This window comes from Equus caballus, chromosome 18 (genome assembly GCF_041296265.1).
Source record: "Equus caballus isolate H_3958 breed thoroughbred chromosome 18, TB-T2T, whole genome shotgun sequence".
In the NCBI taxonomy this organism is placed as follows: Eukaryota; Metazoa; Chordata; class Mammalia; order Perissodactyla; family Equidae; genus Equus; species Equus caballus.
Window position 1 is genome coordinate 32,850,257 of NC_091701.1, and position 16,434 is coordinate 32,866,690.

Sequence of the window (16,434 nt, forward strand, 5' to 3'; positions counted from 1 at the left end):
TGGTTCTACAGAAGAATTAAATTATCCATTAAGGAATCAGCTAGTTGTAAAAGGGAAAAACAGGAAAATTGAATTAGCAGTGGGATTTAGAGACGTTCAAATAAATAAATAAAATAAAATGTTGAGATGTAAGTCAAAAATAAAAAACTTCTAATCATTCATTATGGCTGTCATTACACACACACTTTTACTAAGTAGTTAATTCTCTTAAATAATAATAATAGCTAACATTTTAGCACTTTTATGTGCAAGAGATAAATTGTTGGGACTTTATTCTGAGTCAGAATTTGGAGAATCTGAGTAACTGAGTACATGAGCATAGAAATTATAGTAGATTCCCATTGAGTTTTTCTGACTACGTCTGATATCTTTTTTTTCCCCTGGGAAATCTCTCTCATCAACTTCTCTCATTACAATGGAAATAAGCAAGATTTTACATGATCCTCTTTCTCTGGTCATAGTCCAGAAGTTGACAGAAGACTCAAGTGGGGTCTCTCAGGGTCTCTTGCTTAGGAAATTTGGAAATGGGATAAAAAAAATTCAGTCTATTTTTGGGTGGCTGCACCTGCACCGTGTAAACTAGGTACCTGCTGGCCCCCTTGTTTTCTCTTATGGTTATGTGAAGGAGAGAGGAACGTAGAGGTGGAGATGAATAAAGGATATGCATAAAGGGGAGCAGACATGAAAGCCCGGAGGCCTTTCTGATGGTGTTGGGGGCCCTATCCTAAAGCACAGCTTATTTCTTGTCCTTGTAGCCTCATTGTATTTTCCATTTTGTTTTTCTTATCTAATCATGAGTGGGTTTATGTTATTGGTAACCAGAAAGTCCAAAATAACATAAGAATAGATATTTAATCTGAATTGATATCATGAGATTGTATGATAAAATAACCCAAGTCCAAACTCAGTTTTGAATTCTGCTCTAATAAGTTTATAAAAGCTTTGCAGAATGGGTGGCCTGCTCAACTAAATGAGACAAAGGACTTCTAAATGTGCTTTCTGACTATTTATTCTAGTTTTTATATTTTGGATTTTCCACTCAACAACTTTTACTGAGCACCCACTGTATGAAAACCATGGAAGAGAGCAGTAAACACAAAGATACTCATACACTCCCTGCCCTTGAGGCTCTTGTAATCTGGTTGTGAGAGAAAATGCATAGAGGAAAATAATTAAGTATAGTACTGAAGCAACAACCATATAAAGACAAATTAAACAGAGCAAACTAATTGCATAGATGCCGAGGGGTGACAGAGTAATGAGCAGGTTCAAGGAAATGATCTCTAAGGTCTGTTTCAGCTACAAAATGCCACAAGGGTGCAAATGACTGATAATTGGATAAGGTGGTCCTGAGGAGTAGCCCGTGGCCTTAGGGAGCTTGAAGAAATCAGGCCACATATAAGCCAAGATTTGAATAAATTTTCAACGTTGGAAATGCATAGTGTTTGGGGCTAAAGCAGATGCTTTCTCACATGACGGCAGCAAAGGGACTCCTGATGGGGATTTGGAATCTGCCTGAAAGACAGGACGACAAGGGAAGAAAGACACCATGTCCTCTTCCAGAAGACTTTAGCCAGGGGAGAAAAGGGAGGGCCGCTCTTCCACACCGTCTCTATGACTTTATGACTGAGTCCTAGGTTTGCCACGACAGGGTAGATCTGCTGGCCGCCTTCTAGATTATTTCAGTTTGAGTTCCAAATCAACATGTGTACACATTTTAATTATCTTATTTCCTGTCAGTCATTTAGAATATTCCCTCTGAAGATCCTTGTTTTAAACAAATACGATAGAGGGAGAGTCCTTGGCATTATGAGATTTTGAGATGAGCTATAGCAGCGTAAACAAGTGCGTTTCTGGGATCATCAGACTCCATTATAATGAGATGCTTATTTATCATTTCCTCCCCTAAACTGTAAGTTCCTTGACCACAAGGAATACAGCCTTTAAAAAAAATCTTGTCCTCCTTTGTTCTTAGCACAATAACTGACACCTAATGCACACTCAACAGAGGCAGAAGAACTGAGTGGTTTGAGTGTGCGCTCTGAAGTCAGAGATTTGGTTTCAAGTGTTGACTCTGTAAACTTGGATATGGACCCTTGGGCAGGTGAACATCCCTTAATCCTCTTCCCTGTAAGTGGAGTAATAATAGTATGTACCTTATGTGGTTGTTATGAGGAGTCAAAGTGATACGGTAAAGCCTGTGGTGCAGTGCCTGGTACATAGTAAGCTCTTAATAAATGGTTGCTGTTTATTTTATGTACTAATATCTGCTTGTTGAAGTAACAGATGAATAGATGAATGGTTTGATAGCATTCTATGATAGAGGTCTTACAGTCAATATTTTGATCTAGAAAAAGATATTGAAATAATCAGAAATTTTAGAAAACCTCACCATAATTGAAAGCTCTAAGATTGGTTTCATTCTCTTTCTCACAGAAGATGACATTTTCACCAGTATTATTAGGAAGGATGGGAACAGGGCTCGCATCTTTAATTCACTGAGATCTGTGTGTGGCTGAGAACACTGACGTGCCTGCGGGCATATGGCTTACAATGTGGAGATGGATCTTATTGCTGCTGGAAGCATCCCTGAAGCCTAGAGATATCCCTCGCTCTCCTTTGGATGTAGAGACAAGCAGATCTGCGGATGCAAGATGGTAGTGGCAGAAGCTGATCTGTCAAACAAATAATGATAAGTCTTTTGTCATTTAGACTCATTCATTCAGAGGGTGGGGGAAGGAGAGCTGCCTTTTGTACTAAAGTTATAATGCCAAGGCTTTATATGAGCTACAGTGTGTGGATCTTATCGCTAAACTTCCTTAGGACCTGAGCATACAGTGAGGACCTCCTTTAATAGTGGAGCTCTTCTTCACAGCTTCATTTGCAGCAGCAATGGAGCTAAGATTAAATTCTATCTCTGAGGCCAAAAAAAGATAATTTACTAAAAGAGAAAATCAGATCAGCCATTCAGCGGCAGCTGGTCAAACTCACAAAATAATGGGGGGGAAAAGGAAACCTGAAAGAGGTTTGGTTAAGGTATTGGTTTGCCGTGGCTGCCATAATGAAGTAACACAAACTAGGTGGCTTGAAACAATGGGAACGTATTGTCTCACAGTTCAGACAGCTGGAAGACTGAAATCAAGGTGTCCAAGGGCCGTGCTCCCTCTGCAATCTGGAGGGCAATCCTTCGTTGCCTCTTCATAGCTTCTGGTGGTTTCCCATCAGTCTTTGGCTTGTAGATGCATTCCTCCAGTCCTTTGAATTCCCATGGCATTCTCCCTGTGTGTCTTCACAACATCTTTCTTCTGTGTTTGTTTGTCTCTGGATCCAAATTTCCCCTATTTATAAGGACACCAGTCATATTAAATCAGGACCCACATTAATGACCTCATGTTAACTCAGTTACCTCTATAAAGATCCTCTTTCCAAATAAAGTCACATTCTGGGGTTCTGGGGATTAAAACTGCAGCATATCTTTTGGGGGGGGCAGATAATTCAACCCATAACAGTTAATAAAACAAAGCTTAAGTCTGTATGTTTCGAAGGGGTCATGCTTACTGCCTTAAGCACACTTTATTTAAGCGCAGGAATTTTTCTCTCTAATTAAGTGCTGCAGAACGACCAACTATAAAAGAAGTCAGCTTGAATTCTGGCTTACCAGGATGTGAAGGAAAGAAAAGTCCTCAGCAATGAAACACAAGCGTTTGGTTTAACAGCAAGGAGGCAGGAAGGATATTTCTAGCAAGTGAGTTAGCCTTTCTTTGAGGCCTCAGTGTCTGAGCAAAGGGACCATTCGGGTGCTGTCACAGCTGCTCTGACCACACAGCCAGCCTTCCAGATCCAGGCTGTGAGGAGCTGCTGGGCATCTCTGTGGGCAGCTGGGCCCTGCTGGATTCTGCCCCAGGACTTCCCACCCCTTCACCTTTCAGTCTTTTCCATGGGAATGTGTGGGATGGTGGAGGCTGAGGGTCTTCTGGGGGGGGTTCTGAGCATCACTTTATATGCAAATATACCGGTCTCCTAGGGTGGTCCTGAAAATTTCATGAGCTCTTGCATGTAAAGCTGTTAGTACAGTGTCTGCCAAATAGAAATGCTCGACAACAATTTTAAATGAATTTTTAGTATAATCAACTATGAAAGTGATCAAACGACTGAATTTTAAAAATCAAAGAATTTTTTTAGTCAACACTTAGGAAAAATAGTCAAAACAATGGTGTTTGAGAATGGCTGTTTAGCGATCTTATATCCCAAGTTAGATTCCATTCTTTTAAAAATTAGAAATCATTGCATAGCTATTACATATTACCTGTGTTTTAAATACGAACATTTGCAAAATGAATATAGGGAGGTGGTTGAAGAGAACAAGTATTGATATACATTGAATTTTAAACGTGAAAGTGACCATTATGAATTTCAATTAGTACAGTAAATTTAATGAGGAGGAAAATAGTGCTTCCCATTTTATTAAAAAAAGTGTGAAAAGTAGAAGTTTCTCAGAAACAAATGTTTAGATCAGAATGATTTATTCTTAGCCACAACATTAAAGTTTTTGTCATACCATGGTCTCTGTATTTTGGTTAATTAAGACTTTATGGATTAAGGGGTTTTTTGTTTTGTTTTGTTTTGTTTTCTTTCATAGGGAAAGCGTGGAATCTGTAACCCTGTTTAGAGACAAATACAACTTTTTAATATTTAAACTCATTTATATATAAAATGCTGACTTCTATTTTGTAAATAGATAATGCTGACTTACCTCCATATAGATTGATTATTTAAAAATGCTAGTAAGATACAGGAAATGAGAAATGAAGACAGAAAAATGAGAACGAGAAAGATAAATACAAGGAGTGGACTCAGGGAAATTCTCTCATTTTAAACTTCCTGGATCAGTGCTGTACAATTTCCTGGCCCCAGGGAATGTCCTTTTATCTCTGCAGTTCTGTTTTCTGTAATTTGGCTTATCATTTGTTCAGTAGATTATAAAGCATTGTTTCCTTTGGTCTACAGCACTGAGGCGGCTGTTGCCTTCCCCCAACCCTAGGAATTCTGTCCATAAATCACTGCATGCAGTCACTTTCTGAGACGGGGTCTAACTTCATGTCTGTAGTTGCCTGGCCTTTTATCAGAGGATGGAAACTTTTCAGCAGCCCTTTCTCCTGCTCTTCAAAGATCAAGTTGAGATGAAATTTTAACTTCTCAGGCCATAACTCAAGAAAGTGTTCTTTTCTCTCTCTAGCTAATTTCACAGCTGCTTATCAACAAATGCCTGCTTGGCAGTGGCAGGACAGAGGTTTGGCTTAGGCACTGAGGGGTGTTGGAAGACAAGATAAATGTGGGGGTTCTTGGTGGTAGAAGTTTTTAAGGACAATTGTAACATCCCTTGTCTTTGACCCTTCTCCTAGAATTTCAGTCCTAACCCCACTTCCCATAATTCTTCCTCCTGTTACTCTTTAAATTCCAGTCAACGTGGCAGATCATAATTCCTCTTTCATGCCTTGGCTCACAGTGTTGACCATTAAAATGAAAATCCAGCATCCTGCTCCTGCAGCCTTCACAATGCACCTTTCTCATTCTCTGTGTCTCTCGCAGTGGGCTTCTGAAGCCTAAAGCTTTGGATTTAAAGTGTACACCTGCAGCTTGGGGACAGCCCAGGGCCAGTGTCTCTGTGGGAGGGGAGACATCTGCCTGCAGGGGCCTGTGACGGCAGAGCAGAGGGCTGTGCTGACAAGTGACAGGTTACTGAACCAGTTATACAATTTCACTTCTGCCTCCATTGACTCTAATGTTTTCTTCCTGAGGCAGCCCTGCCCCTGGGTGAAACTTTTGGCAGTCCTTTCACTTTTCTGGTCACTCTTGGTGCCAAGACATACAATGCATACTGAGATAAGTTAGGCTAATGCCCAGTCCCATGTAATTATCATAACTCCCAACTTGAATTTAAGGTGAGGTGTCTCTTCTTTCTCCAGTTAGGGATTGTTGCAGGTTGCAGGTGGGAAGTCTGTGACTGAGCAAGAGTGGTGTGTTTGGTTGCTTTTCTAAGTTCTGATCTTCCCCCTCGTATTCCTGTGGAGTCTGGAATGTGGGGGATGGTGAGAAGGAAGAGGGAGCAGTGCGTACTTCAGTGAGGGCTGTCAGTGTGCCATGGGCTTGGCAGGTGTTTAATTTAAAGTGGATTCTGATCTGTATGGGTCCCCGGAAGGCTCTTTAGAACCTCCCCCGACCCCTACCAGCCACGGAACATCTCTTGCCTACAGCTCTCTGAAGGGGGGTAAATGTATCTCTCCTCAGAGTGGACTCTTGCTGCTTCCTCAGGCATTTAGTGGTAGCTCCAACATTTTTCTGTTAGACTCTTCCTTTACATTCTTTCATACTTTTCTTCTTTTTATTTACATATTATGTAAACAGAATTAGAAAAAATTACTCAACATAAACGATAGGAAAATAAGTCAGATCTTGGGCACAGGCTAGAAAGTTTCTTGATACTTTTATGTCTCTTGTGTTCTCATAGAAACAGATGGTGTCGCTTCCCTGCAGACTGTAGACTCAAGTGTGTGGAGAGTGAACACCGCATCAAGCACGACCCTTGCTGTGCTTTCGATTCTATTGCAGTTAATGTGGATTCCAGCACAGTCAGCTCGGTGGGTTGTGCCATTTAAAGCAGTTGAAAATTTTACTATAATCATAATAAAAAAACAAACAAACATAAGCCAATGTCCATTTGAGCATAGTCTTTAGTAACTCTTAGTGATAAATAAGTGAGTGAGGCGTTGTCAATTCCATTTGAATGGATGATGAAATCAGATTCACAGAGGGTAATGACTTGGATGAGGTCACAGAGCAATATGGTAGGACAGGAATTCACATTCACATCTTTCTGACTCTAAATTCCATATTATTTATACCATAACATGGAATTTCCTGGAATATAGCAAAATAATAGAAACTTATAAGAATGTGAAGTCTGGTCGATAATTCCAGATATTCAGAGAGGTAAAGATGCAGAGGGAGGGAGGCTAAGAAAATGCCTTCGAGTGGGAGGCTGCTGTGGTTGTGACCATAATGAAGGTCACCAATTCGTTCTATCTGGCTGAACAGGCAGGTGGCAGCTTCCTCCTCTCACATTCTCTCTGTCTTTACCAGGTAGAGGAGGACCATTCTTTGGTCAAAGGGCTGGGATCCCTACCATATCTCCAATTAAGCTCTCACTAACTTTCTGTAGGGGAATATAGAGAACAGGGCATTTGAAGTGGCATTGTCATTGGGAATCTTTAAGAGAGCAATTTCAGTGGTGTGTTGGATGTAGAAAGAAGAAGATGTAGCAAGTAAGGACTTACTTTTAGAGACTTTTCAAAATAAAGTTAAAGAGGAAAAATGTCCAAAGAGAGGTTGATCTCCAAATAATTTTCTCTAATTTTAGATTTTGCAAGGCCTGGGTGTGTTTATAGGCAGGGGAAGAAGGCACCTAAGGAGAGGGGAGAGATGACTTTTGCAAGGAAGGAAGGTCGTGATGTAAATTTGTCATCACATATAGATGACAGGGCTGACCATGAAAATAGAGACAAGTTTTTTTTAAGGTCAGGGGTAAAAAGGAAAGAGAGTGAGAGAAATAGTGTAAGAGGGAGAAATTAAAAATTTTGAAAGGTTTCTGTATAATTAGAGTGGCCATAAAATTTATCATCTAAACTAGATCACCTTGAAAGTGAAAGGGGCATCCTTTGGAAGGGATGTTGGCATAATAAGCATAAGCTAAGGCTAAAGATGATGAGCAGGTACCCTCCCATGAGTTCAATCTTCTTATTAAAAGTAAGGCCGTCTCCCTTTCTTTTTTCCCCCCAAACATCCCTTACTCTATGAAGTGTACCTCATACGTGGTATTTATTCTTCTATTTCTTCATTTAAAATATTTTCCAAGAACTTGTTATATATCACACAATATTCACTACCCTCTGATATATGGTGCAGCACCCAGCAAAATTTTTTTGATAACATACACTATTAGACTTTTGCACATGAATCCTCGATAAAAAGAAATTTATTTGCTCATAAATTACATACATGTACCACTGAATTAATATATCATGTCCATTTTACTCCAAAAGAGGAAAGTTTCAGGTGAGATAAAGGTGTAATATTTAATATTTTAAAACTGTATATTCATTAATGACAAAATCATTTTGTTCCACATGAAGTACTAAAATTATTAGTAGTAAACTTTCTTAGTACAAAACCTATCAAAAATATTTCATTGTTTTTGAAATTATTTGTTTAAAATTTGAAACACAGGGATTCACAGATTGGCTTCTAAGCAGATATACTTGGTCTTAATAATATGCATAGCTAGAAAAAACATCCTCAAAAGCATAGTTTATGCAAATATGTAACATATACCAAGGCAATGTTTACAACAATGGCTATCAATCCATACTTCAAATAAGCTTGATAATATATATTTTTTTGCCTGATTTTGAATCAGAACCTGTGTGTCATCATTGTGTCTGTCTGGTTTCGTGGCTGACAAAGAGCTCATGCTGTGCCATTTACAGGTACTTGCATTCTTAGCATTGCCATCAATTTCCCAGTTCTTTGGAGGAATATTTTGAAGCCATTAGTCTGTTCTCTGAGGTATATTAGTTAAAAACATATAACATAAGCGACTTATCTGGGCCCCATAAAATACAGCACATTGTAATACACTAAAAGCTAACAAATGAGTGAGGAGGCCACTGTCACCCTCTGTCAATCTCTCTTCCTTCAGGACACTTTGTGAAGGCATATTACTACCTGATCTGGACTAAAATCAAGCATAGGTCAAAAAGAAATAGCAATAGGAATCTTCCTGTCCTCCTTTTGCACTCCGGTGGGTTGACTTTCACATACTTGGGAGAGCAGGCATAGGCTTTGATGTCATATCAACCTTGCTTCAAGTCTTTGCTCTAACACTTAGAAGCTTTGTGATCTTGGACAAGTTACTTTATCTCTCTGAAACTCAGTTAGCTATTTGCTCTAAAATGGTAATAATAATGCTTGACTCAGTTTTATGGGGTTTTTTTTGTTTGTTTTGAGAATTGACTAAAACAATGGCCATGAAAGAAATCCAACCAAGAGCCTAACACAGGGCAGGTGCTCACTGACCCATTGGCTGCCTCTCCCTGTCTCCAATTCTCTTCTCTCCCATCATCCTTTCTTGCCTAGCTTGATGACCCACCCCCCATGCTTTACTTCAATATTTGCAAAATGGAGGAAAAAGAGAAACTTGGTATATTTGGCCAGCTCTTCTGAGTCCTCAAATTTATTCTCCTAAAATGAGATTGCAGGACTCTGCTCTATTTTATTTTATTTTTTATTTTTTATTTTTTTGGTGAGGAAGGATTGGCCCTGAGCTAACACCTGTTGCCAGTCTTCCTCTATTTTGTATGTGGGATGCCCGCCACAGCATGGCTTGATGAGTGGTATGTAGGTCTGTGCCCTAGATCCAAACCCACGAACCCTGGACTGCCGAAGTGGAGGGCGTGAACTTAACCACCACACTACCGGGCTGGCCCCTTTCTGCTCTATTTTAGAAAATGGGCACAGAGACCTCTCCCCAGATTCATATATGCCATACATTTCTCCCAGGGCTCATCAGCTAGAAGAACATATGATGACATTAATAGTAATAGCTCAAGTTCCAATAGTTTTGGGGCTCTTTTCACCTGTTGACAAAGGACTTTCAGCCCCCCTGCCAGCCCACTCATCAATACTTCTGAGTCTCTCTGTGGGGTGCCTTAAATGTGCTCACAATCAGTTTCACCCTGATGCATCTAGCAAACACTGGGCAATTTGGTCCTTGCATTGCTCTTCTGTGCACAGTTTCTCTCTAATGTGGCTCTGCATCCGCTCTCCTGGCCTTGGAGTCCTCCTTCTTCATGCTCCTTCACTGGCCATTGCGGTCCCTCCTGTGGCTCTGCTCAACACAGTTAGCAGCTGGACTGATTCACAAAGGAAGACATGAGCCTCCATCATAACAAATCTGCCTGAGATCTGTGTCAGGGGAATGTGGAGGGTTTGGAGGTGAGGGAGTAAATGGGTTTTCTTCCCTTTGCCTAATGTTCTGGTAGGGTAGGATCAAAAACATGTGAATTATACATTTTAGTAGAAATAATTATTTTAATTAATAATTACAGCCCCATCTCCTTCTCTTGGGCTTATACATGTATCCAGAAGGCTAGGGCAGGGACAGTTCTGAAAGTTGTTACTCTGATATACCCAGGTCCCTACTCCATTCTGATAACTATGCCTTTGTAACAGAATCAGCTCATCATCTTCACTTCTTCCCTTAGGATATAGAACAAGTTCCCTACAAACAGCCTTCTCAGCCTCCATCCAAAAAACTTGAGGGCCATCAAATTATCTAGCCATACCCAGATGTGCCAAAGCTCCAGAAGGGTGTGTAGCTTGGGTTCTGGTTCCAAGGGACTTCTTGGTGTCAAACTGAGAAACTTTGGTGAGCACTGTCCCTTCAATTCACCAGAAAGCAACAGTATCAACTTCATCCTCATTCTGATCTTCATTCTTCTCATAATGATAATCATCACCATCCTAACAGCTACTCTTTAACTGCTTCTGACTAACTGGATGCTGTGTACTGCACTATTTAGTTAAATAGTGTGTGATTTAATTTTTTACAAATGTCTTGCTTAGGCATAACTGAAGTGCAGCAGGTGAATATAGCCGAAGTCTAAGATGAGTTTCTACTATGTCAGGTTCTCTTTGTCACCCCAGACATTACCAAAACATGCCATCCTGGTGAAAGGAGGTTTGCAGTGAAGAACTAGAGACATTGACCATAAAGATATAGACTGGAGAAACCATTACAGAACCTGTATAGATGTGAGCCACCAAAAACACTTTAAAGAAAGAGACTACAAATGTACTTTTGACACCAATGATGAAGCCTTCAATTCCATTATAATTTTCATAAGTTTGTTCTACATAATTCATATAAAGGGCAAAAGAAACTTATTTCTGTTGCGTTGTGCATTTTAATGAAATGCGCTGGAAGCGTCAGCACCTCCTTATCTCTCCCTTCCTTGGAAAGAGCAATATATAATGAACACACTAACATTGAAATGAGTATTTAATATGCAGCTTGTTTAGTCAGTATGAATCAGCGTTTTGATGGTGTCTTGTGAGGATAGGATTATAATTGGCAGGATTTCTGCCTTAAGGTTGATAATTCTGGATTCTAGAAGGAAGAAATGCATTAAATAGTACTGTTAATTTGCCTATAAAACGTACAGGCTTACAAGGGACAAGTAAAACATACAGAAAATACAAATTAAAACTAATTAAACATATACTAGCTTTGAAATATTCTGGTCATTAAAAATTTGTGGCAACTCAAATTATTCAGAACAATAATTTTAAAAATCAACTTAGGAATTCTCTTCTGTGATATGTTATCTATCAGATTAGTAGATTCTTCAAGATTCACCTGCCATCTTCTCATTGACCTCATAATAATCGTAATTCAAAGTGCTAGTTGACTTTTCCAGTTACCTAATTTGCTAGTACTTTTGCAGTATTCTTAGAGAAAGCTCACTCAGCCAAGCCTAGTTTAGAATCATGTTTTTCCATGGAGGTAGATTGTTCTCATCCTTGGCAAACAAGTTCAACCTCTGAGCTATTAAATGGTCCTTCAGTCTAACATGCCTTCTTCTCAATTCTCCATCAAGTCATTTTCCTCTCTGTTTAGAATCTCTGCTCCAACTTCCACAAAGTCCTTCCTGATTAATCCTATGTGACCCTAAGCTCTACTAGGAAAGATTTAGCAAGTGTGTTTTTGGGAACACAACTCTTCTGTGATGCTCTGGGTAAAAGGTGTTCTTAAACAAAGAACTGAGGAAGAAGTTGCTTTTACTATACCCCTCTGGGAGAGTCACGTCATGTTTTAGAAATTCTGCTGCAAGAAGCTTATCATGATTAACTTATTTGATCATACATTTACATCCCTAGTAATGCTTGTTCTGTGGAATGTGCTTTAGGAACCTCTACTATAGCTGTCATAATTTGGTATTAGGATTAAGTTTGCTGATATCATTTCAGAGTATTTAGTCATTTCTCCCCCATTTGATATAAAGCACTTCAGTTTTCTTGTCTCATCTGCCCCCATGTACTCTGCTCAAAGTGGGCTCTTAATTCATGTTGACCAATTGAAAAATGGAAGGTTATTGTGACAGATCTGAAAGTTGCCATTCCTGTCTAGATTTGAAAAGATTCCTCATATGTTTATTAATAAGGATCTAGCAACTTTGTCTTATACTGACCCTGCCTGTCCTTTCTTTTAATTCTCCAGTCACCACCTTAGTGACAAATGCTGCTAAACACATTGAACTTCAAAGTCTCATCACAGGCCTTTTATTTTAGTTCCTATTGCTTCAGTCTGGCCTTTCCCGGGTGTACAAGTCACAGCTGGTAGTGATGGAGACCAGATGATGCCCCAGCAGCACATTAAAGAGTTTTACCAGGATGTGGTTTGATGGTTTTGCTTGGGTATTTTGTTGTTGTTATTTTTTCCTTTGGAATGTGAGTTGTGGCCAAGAATTATTTCCCTGATTGCATTTTTGCTATTCCTCTGCATTTGGAGAGTTGGAAAACTTACAGAGATATAAGGAACATGCTTGTAAACGACATCTCAAGCTAACAACTAGTCTCTTATAGGGTGACTTTCAGCTATGACCTTTTGTTTGTTCAATAAATGTCCTTTTATTATATTCAAGGTACCATGTGGACATCTTGGTCTTATCACTTTTACCAAGGCATCTTATTCTAGATTTTTAAAAAACTTAAATGTTTATAGTCATAATTCTTTCAATATTATAGGAAAAATGCCTGCCCTTACGCTGTGTGTTTGCATCAGTGTGTGGTGGAACGTGCATGAATTTATAATCACTGGTTGAAATGCACTATGCACAATATATAGGCTATTACTATTTAAAATGTTTATAATGTTTTTCTCATTATAGAATTGTTGCGTGTTCCTTGTAGAGAATTTGAACAATATAGAAAAGGATAAGGAAGAAATTAAAAATCATCCATCATCTCACCACCATACACATTTCACCCTTTGTTTCAGAATTGGGCAGAAAACAATGGGATAAGCAAAATCAACACTCTAGCCATTAATTTCAGGATCATAACTAGACATTCTGCCTATTAGTAATGTTCGTCAGGCTCAGAACCTGTTAATGATTTCATAGTCAGCAGTTATAAACATTGGAGCTGCCTAGTCCTGAGATGCTTTCTTTTTTTCTATATTCATATTCTCTTTACGTTTCTTTACCAGTCCCCAAACTTAGAATTGTGTATCTCTCCCAAATGTCTATCTCCAACTCTGGTCACTCGCTGGAATTGTAACTCATATACCCAATTGCCATCTTAACATCTCCATTTAGATGTCCAAGAGGCCTCTCAAACTTAACAAGGCCAAAGTCGAAACCCTGATGTTCCTCTCTCTAGACTATTTTCCCAGGCAGTTTTCTATGTCTTAATAAGGTGCATCACGTGCACCCAGGTACTCAGGTCAAAATCTGAGAAATTGTTCCTGATTACTCTCTTTTCTTCCCCACCTCCCCTCATCTGGCTTATGTGAGTCTAGAGAGGAAAGATTTGGGGTTATGCCAGATTTCTCTGGGCCAAGCCATTATTAAAGAATGTAATTTATAGAGGTCAGTTCTCCCTCTGCTAAAAGCAAATGGAATCCTGTCAACTTCCATGCTGGGGGTAGGCATGACTTTGGCAGAACAAATGCTTTCCATATTGGAAAAAAGGAAGAACCCTTATGGATGACCCAGCAATATGTAGCAGACTTCAGCAACTGCTGTTTTTGGCAGCAAAAATCCACCCCAAGAGCTGAAATTTTCAAGCAGTGGCCTCTGAGTAGCTGCCAGTAAAGAATGTTTAGCAGGTTGAGCAAAAAACTGAGTTCCCAGCAAGCCAAGAAACTAAGAGAACCTGGGTCAGAAGAGGGCAGAACCTAGACCAGTAGGTTGTCTTTTTGGGGTGACACGTTAATCTGTTTCTCCTCTTCCATAAGTCACTTGCTGGAATGAGCTGCTGAGGGGGAGGGGGCAGGGAGAGGGCATTGAGAAAGGAGTGGAAAGAAAGGAAGGTAGGGAGACTCATGTAGTGTATCCCAGAGTCTATAGATCTCTGGGAGAGACAATTTGTGTGCTGATTGCCCTGCACTTTGGGGGTCATTTAGCATCTCTGATCCTGAATGTCAGAAGTAAATGCTAGTAAATGCCAGAAGCTCCCATCAGTCATTGTGATAACCAAAAATGTCTCTACATATTTCTATGGATATGGAGAGTCCCAACTTCCTTGGAGTCTCTTGAGAGAATCTGTTAGGAAGGAAAAAACTCCTAAGAGAGATTTGAAGGAAAGATTTTGTGTGTGTGTGTGTGTGTGTGTGTGTGTGTGTATGAGAGAGAGAGAGAGAGAGAAAGGGAGAGAGAGAGACTAGTGAGAGAGCATTCTTTTACCACCTGGGGTGGTCAGACTTAGGCTGTGGAGACTTATTGGATCAAGAGCAACCCCTGATTCAGGATCCTCAAGGATTCCTAAGACAGGGCAGAGTGTCCATCACCAGGGTCCTGCGGGAGAACTCCTCCATCCTCAACTGACAGGCAGTTCTGGGACCCAGCCAACATTAGATTTGTTTTGCCATATGCATCCCAATCCTGCTGGAGTAGGATTCTGTTACATACCCTTAAATAACCAGAGTGTGTGACACACATGAGCATCTGTGATGTCATTTTCTCTGTGATACATTCCACCAGCCTGAGTAATACTACCTAAAAAACATATGCTTAAGCTCCCTGCAGCCTGTGCTTGGGGCCAGGAATCACTGCTGATCACACTCATAGAAGATGGGTACAGGAGATAATCTTAGACAGTTTAGACTCAAATCTGCTATAAGAATTTAATTCTGTAATATGCCAACATGCGCATCTCCTTGGGTTGGTTTTTCACTTCTCTAAACCTCAGTTTTCCTATCTGTAAAACAGGGCTATTGATACTTACTTTACAATGTTGTAGCAAAGAATGGATAAAATAATTACATAAAGTGTCTGATACACACTTCGTGGCTCAATGAACTTAATTCCCCAATTAGCCAGATAGTCCGGATAATTACCTGGAGTAAGGAGACTACTTTTGACTAAATGGCTTTATATAGTTTTATAAAAGTCTGTTTCCTTCGGTACATTCCAGTCTTCCTCTTGACCTCATGGTTTTGCACAGCTGGCTCTAGACAACTTAGAAGAATGACTCTCACCCTCATCAGGTAGATTACACATCACTCTTCAATCCAAGCTGGAGCATCAGACATATGAGGATGTGAGCAAGAGAAGGAGTCCTATAATTTTTACAGAGCCAAAGAAAGGGTAGGATTTACATTTCAATCTGGGCATCAAATGCCAATTTTCTTTGAACAATTGGTGGAAACAAAGAGGAAGGGAAAAAAATTCCACTCTGAACTGATTTGCAGTTCAGGCAGCACCAGCATTTATACTCTTCGTTGCATGACTAGGCATTTGCTTGCTGTCATGTAACATAACCTTGCTGCCAAATACTTTTAGATATTTGCAAAAAACTCAAATAATTGGAGAGATTCCTTAAGAGGCATGCAGAAGTTGCAGAAGTCAGGGATGTCAGTAACAATATAAACATTAAGATGATAAAAATGAAGTTGGGATACATGTAGTCAGAAGTCAAAGTGGAGCAGGCTGTTAATGGTGCTCCCTTTGGCTGTTCTTTCTTTCACAAGTTCTTTCTTATTTAGACAGATTCATCTCTTTTCCTCCTTCCCTGTCTCTTTGGTTTCTTTCTCATCTTCCATCAACACAGCCTCTATACTTCCCCCCTCCCCGAGATGTCCCTTGAACACTATTAATATCCCCGTATCACAGAATGGATATTAAAAAGTGTCTTTATAAGTTTATATAGAACAGAACCTAAAAAATAATTGCAAGAATCAGTGAAGCAAAAAAATGTAGTAAAGTCCCAATGTTCTCGTTTACTAATTAAGCCAGACAAAGGCACACTTCCCAAAACTGCTTTCATTTCATGTAAGAGTGCCAAAATTAATGAACTATTCAACTATTTCACCTCAGCTGGAGTCTCAAAAATCCGGTACCTACTTCTTATGAGAAGTACTTTTTTTTTTTTAGTAGAAGCAGAAAAACTGGGAAATGAGCCAATGGCTTCTGCCTCTCTTCCACTATCTTCTCTCTTGGCCCTGAGGTTAAATATACTCATCACAGACACAGGCACAGACATAGGTGACCTCATAGGGGCTGAAAAAGAAATTAGAAACAGCAAGAGAGGCAAAAAATAAACAGTGGATCATTGCTGAGATTTGTGTCATAGTTGAGCAAAATAATAATAGCTGAG